This window comes from Haliotis rufescens, unplaced genomic scaffold (assembly GCF_023055435.1).
Source record: "Haliotis rufescens isolate VD_foot unplaced genomic scaffold, xgHalRufe1.0.p SCAF_6, whole genome shotgun sequence".
Taxonomy (NCBI): Eukaryota; Metazoa; Mollusca; class Gastropoda; order Lepetellida; family Haliotidae; genus Haliotis; species Haliotis rufescens.
In genome coordinates, this window is record NW_025964334.1 from 35,612,919 (window position 1) to 35,629,319 (window position 16,401).

General features: G+C 43.3%; 1 protein-coding gene across 1 annotated transcript in view; it reads left to right on the top strand.

The window, feature by feature from the left end:
- Window positions 1-1,437: 1,437 nt before the first annotated feature.
- Window positions 1,438-16,401, top strand: part of LOC124148523 (GTP-binding protein RAD-like) — a 32,097-nt gene continuing 17,133 nt past the window's right edge. The window contains exon 1 of the mRNA XM_048386082.1: window positions 1,438-1,556. The gene's annotated coding sequence lies outside the window, so the exon portion shown is untranslated. The remainder of the gene's footprint in view (window positions 1,557-16,401) is intronic.

Below are 16,401 nucleotides of genomic sequence, written 5' to 3' on the forward strand. Positions count from 1 at the left end.
CAGAAAGGTGGGTCTTCTACTTGTTTCGTATATTCGGACATGGGAAGTGTTATGCCTGAATACATTAAGAAATGTCGGTTTCTGATTAAATCGGATTAAATCAGAAACGTAATAAAACGGCGAAGTCGGAAAACCTACTATCCGGAAAATAATAAAAAAAATTATGAAGAACCCAATATTTAAATAGCCGAATAATAAATGCAATAAATAAATAGCAATTAAGTCTCACACCAACACGCAAACAGTCAACATGGGATTATTTTAATAAGCACCACTACTACCCCCCCCCCCCCCCCCCCCCCCCCCCCAACACACACACACACACATACACACACACCACCACAATACACCTATTTGTATCTCTAACAAAATCCACCACCACCACCCACCCCACCCCACCCCCACCTCTCTCATCCACAAATACACATACACTCACTCACACACAACCGCACACACAAACCTTATCCCGAATTTTAAAATAGCCTGTCACGGAACATAGCAAAATTGCAAGTACATATTATATAAGCTCTTCGTGTTAAACATTCTTGAAAACGACGGCAGAGAGTGCTCCACCATACACTTCCGGCTCACGACGCACGTAATCTGTGTCACGTAACGCAACCTTGAACTCTACGTGCTCCGTTCTGGAGTTGAAATTCACACACGTGCCCGAGTATGCGCGTGCACATGGTTTATCTATTCACGTGCTCCAGCAAACATTTCGGGTTATTTTCGCACCTTGTTGGCATTTCGGTAAATTCAATTTCTTTGAGAAGAAACTACGCAAATAACAAGCATGGTTTCTTGTAAGATTCCGGCAAGGGTTATGTCTATTCCACAGGAATTGTTTTTGGTACTTTGTAGGAGGTTCGCGTAAACATCTGCGGTGTACGTCTGTAGGTACCACCTGGAAAAACAACATGACGCGGTGCGGCAGTAGCGGTGTGGGTACAGAGAGGGTAAGAAGTGTACCCCTTGGGGGTCGGGGAAGAGTTGGTCACGCTGCTTGATGCACCAGAATGTGTTGGTGATGAGAACTCGGCGACACCGTGAGAGTGAGAGGGAACGAGACGTGGATGGGAGGGGTGGGGGGGGGGGGGGGGGGGGGGGGGGGGGGTGGGGGGTGGAGACAGGGGGAGGAGAAGAAAGAGAGTGCGGGAAGGGGAGAACGGAGAATGAGAGAGGAAGATAAGGAGACATGGGACGGGAGAGAAGAACCGGACAGAAGAAAGAGCGGGAAGGGGGAAAGAGCGGACAGAAGGAAGAATTGAGAAAGGAAGAGAGAAGGGAGAAATAGTGGGAAGAAGACATGGGGTGGGAGAAAAACGGACAGGAGAAAGAGACAAGAAAGGAGAAAGGAAGAGAGATAGAGAGAAGGAAGAAATAGTAGGACGAAGACATGGGGTGGGAGAAAAACGGACAGGAGAAAGAGAAGGGAGAAAGAGACAAGAAATAAGAAAGGAAGAGAGGAGTGGGGCAGGAGAAAAAGCGGGAACGGAATGGAAAGGGAAAATTTTGGAAGAGAGAATGGGAGCAGGACAGAAGGTACATAGAAGGTGAGAACGGAAAGGAAAACGGGATAGATGAAAAATAGCGGTGGAGGTGGGGGGTAGTGGGGAGAAAGTGACCGGATCCTCGCACTGTTGACATGATTCTGTAGGACTCCATGCAGGCACATATCCAATTTATTTACAAACACTCACTTTAAAACGCCATGTCATCGCAACATCAGATAGTAACCCACGCCAGAAATCTATGATTGTGGGTTCGAATCCCGGTTGGCCCTGATGCTATTTCTACGTGTGTCAGCCCCATACTCGTGGGTTTCACCAAAGTGGTAAAGGTCTGCGACCTGCATCACTTCGGGCTTTCCTCCCACATTAAGCAGACACGCCGTGATACAACTGGAATACTGGTAAAGCGGCGTTAAACCGAACTCAGTCACATATACAAAACCCATACGCGACGCACGACTTAAAAAATGGCTCTGTTCTACTAGTCATGGAGCAACACATATATTTATACCGCCAAGCACATCAACCAAATTGATATTTGACAGTCCTTGCGGGAGTCTAGTCTCGAGACATCTGAAATAGGCCCGCCAGTCCGATCTGGCTCATGAACGGACTCATAAACAATAGGCAGTAAGCTTCTTTTCTCATTGAAGAAACCCCTCTTCATCCACGGAATGTTCAGCGCCAAGACAGACTGCAGTAGTGACGTACGTTACATGTCTATATAATGTCAAGGTAAAAAGGATAGACATTGTTTGTTTGTGTTTTTGTATTTTTTACGATCGAACTTTCATCAACGTTAATATGTTTCCCGGTTTCGCAAACATGGCCGTTGTCTGATCAATTTTATGTTGCTTGTGGCGGAGACTACCGTGAGATTAATCGCGGCGTAGATCAAATCCTGCTTTGTAGATAGTTACATTTTGTCAGAACACGTAGATCCGATTTAAAAGAGGATCGGATGGGAATACTAGCTCCGAGTTTGATAAGTTGATGGAAGGTTTGGGGCGAGTGAAGACTAACTCGGATCATATTCTGACGTGGAACAGACTTGATCTAATACAATTGTGCTTTATTGGTGACTGCGGCATAAAGATTATTTCGTCTCTCCCAAGTAAGGCTTCAATAGGCGAATGTTTTCGGCTCCAACGAGTAGTAGTATTATGTACGACCCGTGAAGATCCGGGTTAGAATTTATCCTCAGCAATCCACGAGGCGACTAGCGGGACTGGGTGGTCGGGCTCGATGACAAATATTGACATAAAAGCCAAGTACATTATCAGTGTACCGTCCTACCCGTTTTCCAAATCCAATTTTCAAGTGAATACTTTCTTTTGGTCGGCTGTTGATACATTCTCTGTCAACGCAAACATCACTTGCTTCATGTATTGTCCTGATGAAGCCGACGTCACCTACACCACGAACAACTTATGGATGTCAATTCCATCGCCTCTGTGGTCTAGTGGTAAAGCGTCCGCCCGGAGAGCGGTAGGTCCGGTGTTCTATCCCCGGCCGCGTCATACCAAAATACGTTAAAAGATGGTACTTGTTGTTACCCTGTCTGGCGCTCGGAATTAAGGAGATAAAACAAGGACTGATCGGCTCGGAGTCAGTATACTGTGTCTGAGTGGGGTATTCATGTGAAACCGCGGCATGGTATCTCAGTGGGCTAGCACTAAAATCGGCATTAGTCCGGACTAGCACAAGCAGCCACACACACACACGTGCATGCACGTGTCTATATAAATGCTATAATCTTGGATGCGACGTTTAATTCAATTCACCTCACTTCACTATTCCATCGCGAGAAAGATAACGTGACCATATGTCCCCACATATGTCGTAAGAGTCGTCTGAAATGAGGATTAGGTGGTCACAATGTCTGACCCCATGTCATTATACCGGGAGTGCGTGGATCGTTGATGTTGCTATCAACCACTGATTTTGGCTGGACAAGGCTCGATTGTTAACAGGCAGCCGTTATATAGCTTCATACTTTGTTTGTTGTTTACCGCCGCTTTCCAGCAATTATCCCGCAGTACGACTGTAAATAATCAAGTCTGGACCCGACAATCCAGTGATTGATTCCATGAGCATCGATCCACGCCATTGGGATACGATGACATGCATCAACCAACTCAGCGAACCTGACCACCCGATCCCGTTAGTCGCCTCTCATGAGCTTACGACCAGCGTATAAGTTGCTGGGGCTTCTATTCTTACCGGGAATCCCCACTAGTGGCCTTGGTAATGCTGAATGCGGCACAACATCACATTCATATCTCTCACTGATCTGACCGCTTGACCTCACAGCACATGAAACGACCTCATCTTTTTCAGACCTTTACAACGCGTAGCAATGTTGAAATAGTGAGTGAGTTGGGTTTAACGCCGCTTTTAACAGTATTCCAGTTATATCGCGGCGTGTCAGCTTAATGTGGGAGGAAAGCCCGAAGTGATGCAGATCTCAGACGTTTACCACTTCGGTGAAATCCACGAGCACGGGTATGGTGCTGACAAACCTAGAAACATAATCGGGGCGAACCGGGAATCGAACCCACAATCATAGGTTTCTGGCGTGCCCAAGGGACGCAACTCTGCACAGCGAATCGCGGCGCCTTAGAAGACTGGGCCTCCCGTGCCGCCCCCTGTTGAAATATCGAAATATCTTGATATCTTGCTGATGTACTTGCCGTACCTGGTTCCTGCTGAGTATGTTTATTTATACGACGATGAAAACGTGTTTAAAAGTTTGGTGTCAGTGTTCCGTTTTTCCTTGTATCTTTTCATATGTCAATCATTAGTCGACAGTTTCATCTAACACATCTCATATATATCTAGAATTTCACACATTGGTATAATTATTTTTGAACTGACGCCCGAGGAATGATATGTAACCGATCATCTCCTATCGTTTTTATTTATCGTAGAACAAAAAAATACAAAACATGTTTGACTTTTGAGTAAATGTTTCAACACAGCGGTGTATATTTCAGTATCTGTCAACACCACGTTACGTTTAATAGGCTAATGACGTCATATATGAGGAATAGATACGACAGGACTTCATCACGTTTGCCAAGGCGAGACAAACATACTAATAATATCTCCAAGTGTTTTTTATCACTAAAAACCAACTCCTGACATCAGTTGCAATATTTAATTCAGACGTTTAGAATTAATTTGAGATGAGGCAAAAAAACCACTGCTTATTATCCCGTAACCCGCAGCCATGATGCGGCCATGATGTTTCTGTAACAACTGTGACCAGACGCCGAGAAAACTCATCTAAACTTCTATAAAAAAAAGGAAGATAAATATTTGCTAACTATTCTACTAATATGAACTGAGGAGCAAAAGAAAGTATACAGAGTTTGTTTTTTTATGTAAATGAAAATTGAAGAACTGGCGTTTAATTTGATCATGTCAATTTAGTCATCTCTCATTCCAGCTACAGTTTGTAAAAAGTCATCTTTGGCTGGGTAATTTTGTGTAAAAATAGATTGGTTCAATGAAAACTGGGGTAAGAAACTGATATGACCCCAACCTTGTTTGAAATGTAAATTTGTGCCCCCAAAAAAGTAATATATTGATAACATGTCTAAAATATCCATCAGTAGTTGTGTATTATGCGATTATTTCTACAAAGTTTAAATTTTAAAATCAAATTGATTTTTAAAAATAAAACTATGTAGAAATATTCTTTGAGAGTTGTTTAAGCGCCCATGCAGTTCATGTTTTGGATACAATGTCGCTAACTTAAGATATATTTTATTAATCATGAAAATCAAACACATGATAACATCAACTGAGAGGTATAGTTTATTTTGTCCCTCGGTGTATATTAAAAACATGTAGTCTGAAATACGCGTGTTTCGTTTAATTTACTGATATGAAACTTTTGATTTATTTTCTTTTACACTGATTGTTGAACGCTATGGGTATCTGTGTACCTCAGTGACGTCCATGTATTGAGATCTGATCGAAGTGGGGCGGTGGGGTAGCCCAGTGGTTAAAGTGTTCGCTTTAAGACCCGACTCCGATTCCCGACATGGGTACAATGTCCCATTGCTGGTGTCCCCCGCTGTGGTATTGCAGGGTATTGCCGCGTAAAACCACACTCGCGCACTCTGATTGGAGTTTAATGTTCAAAGGTTGGTTGGTTGGTTGTTTAAAGCCGCACTCAGCAATATTCCAGCTATAAATATTCGATCTGTAAATAATCGGGTCTGGACCAGACAATCCAGTGATTGATATCATGAGCATCGATCAACACAATTGGGATCGATGACATCAACCAAGTCAGCGAGCCTGATCACCCGATCCCTTTAGTCGCCTCTTACGACACTCATGGGCGCCTTCTACGACAAGCATGGTTGCAGGCATATTTTTGTAATAATTAGTGTATCAATAGAATGTATATGATTATCATATCTAGTTGATAACACAGTTTGTTTGTTTAACGCCTCACTTGTTTAACGCCAGCGATATAACGGCGGCCTGTAAATAATCGAGTCTGGACCAGACACATCAATGATTAATATTATGAGCAACGATCCACGATGTCGGGATACGAACCTGACCACCGGTCAACTTAGTCCACGACAAGCAGAGGCGACCACTTGTAACCCGGAATCCGCTTTAAATACATTTCTCTGTAGACATTATATTTGTATATCCGAATATAATGTAGATATTAAAAGTGATTTAAAGCCTTCTAACATATGTTTGTACATAATGCACAAATAATGTAATGTTTAACATGTTTTCATTAGTGTGTGGGTTGGATTTGACGCTCATTTACACAATATTGAGATACAGTACGTGCACACTTGATGTGTGTGTGTGTGTGGGGGGGGGATGATGATGCAGGTCTTTGACCTTCATTTTCGAAAACCCACGAGCACGGGTATGGTTGTGACGAGCCAACATTTATCGGGACTTATCTTGAATTCGAACTCACTATTTGCGGATCCTGACACTGCCAAGGGACATAATTTTGCACAGCGATTAGCTCAAGATAGAAAATCTTTGTCTCTATGGTGGAATTCTCAAAATTTCGTATTTTGAACTGACTAATATTTTAGTAATCGTTCCTCTGCGCTCGTGCCCACGTTAAAGGTATAGGGTTCACCGAATTCCAGTTCAGTGTAATCAATGTCATTGTGACCTTGACTCATGCTGCAGTTTAAGGTGTACCTGTGATAACGTATTTTCGAATCTGAAGAACATAATCATGTAACCAGTACCTAGATGTGGCAGGGAGTGGTATAGCGATCAACTGGCTTCTTGAAACACCGGTGATAGCATCTAACGTTTACCACCCACGCGAGGAAACGGAGGAACATATGCACATTTTTTAATGAATTATTTTTATAATGAAAATATCTAAAATTGGAGTTGATCCACCCTTTAATTCACGCAGGAAAATTATGTTGCATCAACATGCGGTTATTGCTCCATATGTTCACGTAGTGAAACCAACACCACCTAAAAAATTTTATCTAACAGTGTTATAGGAATTTAACTGACTAGAGAAAATACATTTAGATAACAGTTTTGCAGTTTCATCGACTTTAACTTGTTGTTGATAATGTTGTACAGATTGTAATTCAATATACTAGCGGAAAAAAGTAACTGTGATTATAAAGTAGTGTAAATGTTATGTTATTGAAAATAACAACGTAATATTTGGTCATTCGCCTGAGCGATGATTTATTGAATTCATTAACAAAACCTACACCTGGTAACAGGAGACAGAGCGACACGCGACACACGAGGGGTGGTGTGACAATATAGGACGTGACCACCATTTGCATGACTGACGGTGACGTGAAAGCAAAATAACGGCGTATCGCTGAACGTCGGGGTCGAATGTTGTGCTCAATCTTACCGGTTGGGTACGGACCGCCTCCGTGGTCTAGTTGTAGAGCGTCCGCCCGGAGAGCGGAAGGTTCGGGGTTCGATCCCTGGTCGCGTCATACCAAAAGACGTCAAAAGATGGTACTTGTTGTTACCCTGTCTGGCACTCGGCATTAAAGAGCTAAAAACAAGGACTGGTCGGCTCGGAGTCAGTATACTATGTCTGAGTGGGGTATTCATGTTCAACTGCGGCATGGTATCTCAGTGAGCGAGCACTATAAATCGGCATCAGTCCGGACCAGTACAAGCAGCCACACACACCCGTGCATGCACGTCGCTATATAAGTGCAATAATCTTGGACGCGACGTTAAACCCCATTTCACCTCACCTCACCTCACCTCACCGGACGGGTACGGTGCTGCCACTAATTGGTCTCAACCCAGGAATTGTCTAAGCTGTTAAAGTGGCAGTTTGATATCGATTCCGTAGATGTACAAACCGAATATGGTTGTCGTGTTGGCGTGACGTGACGTTACACGTCTCCAAAAAGATTATATTGTGTGTCGATGAACAATAATATGTCTGGCAGCTTCGTCTTGCGCCATTCCTGTTTGTAGAATATCCGCGCCGCGTTGACGTTGATTTCAGCGTAAGCGTTATTTACGGTTAAAAAATCAACATGTGCTGTTCACATTAAAAAAAAACACGCGTGTAAGTGCTCCTAACAAACAAGCAAACTGTGGGATGCATGGATGTACTTGGATTATTGGGGGTGGTTGAGGTGCGGGGGGATGGGGTAGTACAGCGAAAGTTGGGTGGGTGATCAGCTATGGATGGATATTTATATGTGGTGACTGAAGCGATATTTGCAGCTTATAGTACAAGAGTGTTTTACCTATGCGCTAAGGTTTTGTAAATAGCCCACGCGACCCATGAACCACTTGCTCGCAGTAAGGGCGAGAAAGCGACACATTACACAGTGTTTCAGCCCAGCTCTCCCTCCTGTCCCTTTTGTACTGTTGGGGTGAGTGAGTGAGTTGGGTTTAACGCCACTTTTACCCCGACTTGGCCACTGCATGTGTGATGTTTTCACTGATGAACTGCATATGTGATGTTTTCACTGATGAACTGCTTATGTGATGTTTTCACTGATGAACTGCATATGTGATGTTTTCACTGATGAACTGCATATGTGATGTTTTCACTGATGAACTACGTGCTATGCTTCCACTGATGAACTACGTGCTAGGTTTTCACTGATGAACTACATATGTGATGTTTTCACTGATGAAATACATATGTGATGTTTTCACTGATGAAGTACGTGCTATGTTTTCACTGATGAACTACATATGTGATGTTTACACTGATGAATTACGTGCTATGTTTTCACTGATGATCTACGTGCTATGTTATCACTGATGAACTACGTGCTATGTTTTCACTGATGAACTGCATATGTGATGTTTTCACTGATGAACTACGTGCTATGTTTTCACTGATGAACTACATATGTGATGTTTACACTGATGAACTACGTGCTATGTTTCCACTGATGAACTACGTGCTATGTTTTCATTGATGAACTACGTGCTATGTTTTCACTGATGAACTACGTGCTATGTTTTCACTGATGAACTACATATGTGATGTTTTCACTGATGAAATACTCACACTTGCACTAACATGATCGACACGATTCTCTGAGACTTTCCCGAAATAAAATACTCAGCATCCCTGCACAGCATGCTATAGCTTAAACTCAAAATTAGCATCTAAATAAGACGTGCACCAGCCAATTAGTCATCTTCGTAATGGAACGTTGAATATGATAATCTTGGGGTAATGTGATTACACACATATGGGTTAATACAAATTAGGGAATGAAAATAGACGCATGTCATGTTTATTCACATATAACAATCTTGAATAATTTGTATAAAAGTTCGAACACATTTTTAGTACTTTTCAACTAGCTGAGTGTTTTTAATCCCTTAATCTGCAGCAAACATCAAAGCAAATTATACTCTAATCACAAAGGTCGAGCTCACAGTAAGACAACGTTCAAACGAACTGGATGAATTGATGGGAGTTATATGATATAAACATATTTATTTCCATAATGTGGAGGGATTGGCAAACAAGCAAATTTTGCTCATTTGAATGCCTCTCCCAAACATGATACATATACAAATTGCAATGTATTAAAGTGACATGAGAAATAGCCTAATTACATAATTGACATTAAAGATAATTATTGTTTTGTAAGTGTTTTATTGCCGGACTATCTTTCGTAACTACAGCTACGTCATTATTTAAATGGGAGTTATATGATGTGTGTCACTTTGCATCTTCGCGTTCAACTGTCAAGGTGCGATGCGAAGCGGTGCGGTGCGGTGCGGTGCGGTGTGGTGCGGTGCAGTGCGGTGCGATGCGAAGCGGTGCGGTGCGGTGCGAAGCGGCGCGGTGCGGTGCGGTGCGGTGCGGTGCGGTGAGATGCGATGACGCTTGACGAGATGCGACGAAACGAAAACACGTTCAGATTCAATGCAAAGATGCTGTACTCTATCACAACGCGTCTACTTATCACCTCTTCGCGTGGCCTGACAAAAGAGAATTTATGGATGACTTCTTTATCATAAGGAACACAACGTTTCGGAGTACATACTTACAGGTGATGAAGGAGTAAGTATAAACTCCGAAACGTTGTATATCTCGTGATAAAGAAGTTGACATCCATATGTCCCTTTCCTTACGTGCAGGGGCGGTCGGGTAGCCTAGTGGTTAAGGCGTTCGCTCGTCACGCCGAACTCCCGGGTTCGATTCCCCAAATGGGTGTGTGAAGCCCATTGGTGTGCCCCACCGTGATGTTCCTGGGATATTACTAAAGGCGGCGTAAAACCATACCCACTCACTCCTTATGTGCATCACTTCTCAATGTCATTCAAAGACTTGGTCGTATAACCTTTTTTGTGACTTAGACAATCGTTAAGTTTTAGAGAACCTCATCGCATTACGTCATGCAGTTAAAGCGCGTTCAACCCAGGCGGATGCTATTTACAGCTGTATCATTGAATCTAAACTCTTCCTACTTGTGTCTGGCTTACCGCCGAGCGTGATAAGAGTTTGTTTCGGTATCGCCACACGGTGTTTCGGCATTGATTTGTTTGTTTGTTTCTTTGTTTCTTTGTTTGTTATAGTCCAGCTATATGACGGTATTCAGTACATAATCGAGTCTGGACCAGACAAGCCAGTGACATCATGACATCATGAGCATCGATCCACGCAATTGGGATCGATGACATGCATCAACCAAGTCAGCGAGTCTGACCACCCGATCCCTTTAGTCGCCTCTTACGACAAGCATAGTCGCCTTTTACGACAAGCATGGTTGCTGAAGATCTATTCTACCCCGAACCTTCACGGGTCTTCGGCAGTGAGATATGGACGATTAGTCTCGAAGGTATCTTGTCTGTTTGAAATCGTGGGATCAATGGTCTGCCAGGCCCATCGTTGCTGTACAGCGTTATTCGAATACTTCCAACCTCACAAACAAGTTTCATAAAAGATACGTTTTACCTCCCCTTTCCACTCAGAAACATGTGGTCTATGTGCCACTTACCTGTGTCGTATGGGGAACATGGGAACATGCATGGGTTGCCGAAGACCATTCCTGACCCTATTCTTCAAAGGGAACATGCAAGGGTTGCCGAAGACCATTTCTAACCCGGTTCTCCAGAGGGAACAAGCAAGGGTTGCTGAAGACCAATTCCAACCAGGATCTTCAAGGGGAACAAGTATTGGTTGCTGAAGACCAATTCTTACCTGGATCTTCACGGGGGACACGCATGGGTTACTGAAGACTAATTCTTACCCGCATCTTTAGGGGGAACACGCATGGGTTGCTGAAGACCAATTCTACCGCGGAACTTCACGGGGGACAAACATGGTTTGCTCACTGTCCTTGGATAATTTGTTTTAACACCTAGAAAAAAACTGCACTGGTTGTAATCTAATACTTATCAAAGTGCTATTGGTGCATTTTACCAGTTGCATATTTCACTTATTTCACCATACATTCTAAAGCCCGCATTGTTTCTTTTCTTTACTTACAGTTAAGGGTTGTTCTCTCAAGATGACGCGGGGCACGGGTGGCATAGTCTAAGCTGCCGCAATTCGCTGTGCAGTGGTGTACCTCTTAAGTGTCCAAGAAAACTATGATCGTGGGTTCGAATCCCTGTTCGCCCATGTTATGTACTAGGTTTGTCAGCACCATCCCCGAGTTCGTGGGTTTCACCAAAGTGGTAGACGTCTGAGACCTGCATCACTTCGGGCTTTCCTCCCAAATAAAGCTGACATCCCGTGATACTATGAAAATACTGCTCAAAACGGCGTTAAACCAGACTCACTCACACAAAACCTAATCGCATTTCCGGACCTGTATTTTCTCTGCTATTTTGAACTTTGGCAGTTAGCTTATCTCCTGGGAATAAACTACTCGAGTCCCGAGTCTGTATTGTGAGGCCCTCAAACCTGGCAGAGTGTGTTCTGGCAGATTCCGGAAAGAGCCGAGTGTTGAATGAAAGATGAGATAGCCTGATACTTACATTTAGGAGTAGAGACGAGTATACTATATATCCTTCAGGCGATTATACACACTCGCTGCATCTAGTTGTTTCCCTCCTCATGTAAGTGACAATCTGATGTTTGCATCAAGTCTGTTCTCAAGTTTGTATTGAGTAAGCGGATTGTTATATTCTCGTTTAGATAACTTTCTCATTCGATAAAAGTATTAATTGTGAGATAGTATTTGTTCTCGAGTTTATCAAGTGGTAGATGGCTTTCTCAAAGATATTACCCCGTGGGGATCCGGAAGAATAAAGATCCCAGAACCCGATAGTACTAACTGGTGAGAACTGGACGATTGCACTCGATGGCGTGGCTGATTTAAGGTCATCGTTACCCGAGGTCGTGGAATCAACCATTTGTTTCAGATCATAGCGCTACAACCGTCTTAAGTATAGGTTATAGAGAACGAGGATCTGTCTCTAATCTAACTTTCTTAAGGATTAGACACCAGGGTCTTTTTCTTTTGTCTTTTTTGTTTGTTTGTTGTTTAACGCCGCACTCCGCAATATTCCAACTATATGACGGCGGTCCGTTAATCATTGAGTCTGGACCTGACAATTCAGGATTGACATCATGAGCATCTATCCACGCAACTGGGATACGTTGACATGCATCTACCAAATCAGCGAGCCTGACTAACCGATTCCGTTAGTCGCCTCTAAGGACAAGCATGGATTGCTGAAGACCTATTCTAACCCGGATCTTTACGTGTCCAAGGGTCCGAGTGCCTATTTAACCTATTTAAACAATGGCCAACATTCATAAACCCTTAGCACCTAAATTGTTTAAATAAGAATGTTTTGACAACAGCATTTAAATAACAATTCAAGGACTACATATGCCTAACTGTGAGAACAACCCGCGTTATGAACGTAAAATGTGTTCCCTGGGCCTTCGGCACGTCCATCTCACTTTTCGGCGACGGTTTTGAAATCCAAGTTCTGGGCAAATGTACATTGAGTGAGTGAGTGAGTGAGTTGGATTTTACGCCGTTTTTAACTGTATTCCAGTTACATCACGGCGTGTCAGCTTAATGTTGGAGGACAGCCCGAAGTGATGCAGGTCTCAGACGTTTACCACTTTGGTGAAACCCACGGGCACGGATATGGTGCTGACAAACCTTGAAACATAATCGGTGCGAACCGGGATTCGAATCCACAATCATAGGTTTCTGGCGTGCCCAAGGGACGCAACTCTGCACAGCGAATCGCGACGCCTTAGACGACTGGGCCCCCCGAGCCCCCGGGCAAATGTACAACTCGGGCACATTTATAAATCTCCTAAGTAGTATTGGCCCCTGTTGATGGGCCAAAAATGTACAACCATAGTCCCGATCAAGAAAAGAGTAATTTTAACGAAAGGGTACAAATCATACGTACAATCACAAATATACCCGTTCATTAGCGGATTAACTATTCGTGGTGATGTTAGTAAATATGACCTTGTTAATTTCACATGATTTCTTCCACGTCGCTTGACGTAAAGATCCGAGGTAGAATAGGTCTTCAGCAATCCCTGCTTGTCGTAAGAGGCGACTAACGGGATCGGGGTTCAGGCTCCCTGACTTGGCTGATGCATATCATCGTATCACAATGTCATAGATCGATGCTCATGATGTGAATCACTGGATTGTCTGGTCCAGATTATTTACAGACCGCCGTCATAAAGCTGGAATATTGCTGAGTGCGGCGTTAAACAACAAACAAACTCTTCCTGTCGCTGTGACATAAGACTATATTCGTTAGCCTTCGGTGCGAACTTCGCGGGTTCGAATCCCGCTGGCGACACGCGTTTGTCGTGAAATTGTTCTCTCATCAAGGTAAATTAAAGAGGAAAAAATATAAAGAGGCCCTGGTTTAAGTCTATGATAAAGTTGAGGACTACAAAAGTCCGTTTGACTCCAAATGAGAACGATGAATTGCAAAATAACTCGAAATCCAGAAAAGTGTATGAAACATCAATACGGTACTTGACCATGAATACCCTGTACCCATGACGGATGAAGTTCTTTAAGAAACTATAATGTAATTTTGTATAGAAATGTGTACATGACACGTAGGGGGGGGGGGGGGGGGGGGGGGGGGGGGCGGAGACAAACCGTGGAAGGCACAGCGCAAGCACGCATGCACTGCATATTCTGTGGTAGGGGAAATGACAGAGCGTTAGAGGGGCGGTCTCTTGATAATTTCAGTCGCAATCTGACTCGCTCATGCCATAGATCTCGTCGTCGGAACTGCTGGTGCCTGAACCGATGACCACTATTATAGGTTGGACTGTTGCTGGCTGAGTCCATCTCGTGACCAATAACGTGGCTCTATCTCGCCAACGACTGTGGCCACACAACGCCTCCATGTTTCTACTGTTACCCGACCAAGGGATTCCTTTACGAGTTGTTCAACGTCTCGTAATTTGAACGTTGTGTTCGATCGTCCAACGTCACCCTTGACGATGCCCCATACCAACTCGATTGGATTCAGGTCGCAGTGATAAGGTGGCAGTCGTAAGACAGCGTGACCCTGACCCTTGATGTAACTGTCAACTTTATACACGGGGTCAGGTTTCATAGTTTTGATGATTTCATAGAGCTGTGGTTTCGTCGCTCGAGAAGGAAAGGTAATGTTCCTCCGTTGCAGCCAAGTAACCATGTCTCCTTTACGGTTATTAGAGGTTGGAGTCTTGCTTTCTGGATCCTGCACACTATGATACGGTGCATTGTCCATGACAATGAGAGACTTGGTAGGCAAAGCAGGGACTATTTGTATCTTGTCGACTAACAACATTTTTAAGTTTCTGAGGGGACATACCAAGAGCTTTTGAAGCTCGTTTCAAGAATTTATTAATTGCATAAAAAGGCTTTGCTCTTTCTGCTTCACTTCTAAAGAAATCATACACATTCAACATCAACTGTTTAACATCTGCTGAGTAGCGCATCTTGTCATTGAATGAACACGGTCACTGTGTAGCACGTGCAGACCGTGCTTGCGCTGTTCCTTCCACGGTTTGTCCCCCTACGTGTTATGTACACATTTCTATACAAAATTACATGATAGTTTCTTAAGGAACTTCATCCGTCATGGGTCTTAAATTAAACAAAATTCAGATTTTGTTGGGTACAGGGTATTCATGGTCAAGTACCGTATTGATGTTTCATACACTTTTCTGGATTTCGAGTTATTTTGCAATTCATCGTTCTCATTTGGAGTCAAACGGACTGTAAAGATTTAGCGCTAAGATCGCTTTGTCAGACGAGGCCCAGTCCGCCTGTTAAAACTGCTAACTGTGGCCTATAATAATACTCACTCTACAGGGAGGTGTCTATCACAACACGTTATCTATGAAGCTTCCCACAATGTATCACATAATCTTGCTATCACCTCACGTGATGGATCCCACCTACTGTTATCAAGTGGGACGACTTTTTAAGAATTGTGCATCCCGAGAAATGCAAGCATTCCGTGCAAAAAGCCCGGATGTGAGTGTGAAATGTGGGTTCCTGGTCCCATATGGAGCGATCACCTCGTGTAAGATCTGTAATCTACATCCCAAATGTGTTCATGCCAAATTCCTCAGAGATTAAACGATTAACCGTTCTTTTCATGCATGCTGTACGTTCAGGAGTTTACGTGACTTATCACTAATAAACCAGCTAAATTATGTGAGATCCCCATCGGAACTCGATACAGCTCATCTCTCCCACCAAAGACGCTGCCCTGGATAAAAATAGGCATAAAATTCCAAAACCTGGATAACCACACAGGTTTAAACAATTACCATCCCGTGTGTCTGAATAAATAGGCCTCTTTTGAACGAGCGTATGCTTTCACTCTCGATACGGGAATGACCTAATATTGACATTGGGTAACACGATTTCTTAAGTGAGCTCGATTTGATGAGACACTTTTTCAGGGATTACCCGTTATAAAATCGTGATTCACACTCCTGGGAGCGCGCGTTGGATGATACAATCAACAGTTATGTAGAATTTAGAAATAAGATTCATAAGATAAACTTTTTATCTGATTTATAGGAGTGTTTTCAAAATGATTTCGAGGCAACAGGTTGGTTGGTGGTCGAATGCCACAGGAACTCGTCATTGTCAGTAAATATTAATATATACCCGATATATACTTATATATAGGGGGTATATATTTTTGTTTACTGACCAATAACGAGTTCCCGAATCTTTACCGCCGCAATGAAGTCGGAGTTTCACCCTTAAACCATGCCAGGTTCCGCTGGTCGTTGGTTCGAGTCCCATTCTCGCTCGATTATGAACTTTGGTCTGTCAACACCATATTTTTGCTTGCAAAGTGGTAAATGTCTAAAACCTCCGACACTTTGGGATTTCTTTCAACATTAAACTGTAAGTCTACGGTGAGGTGAGGTTAAATGGGG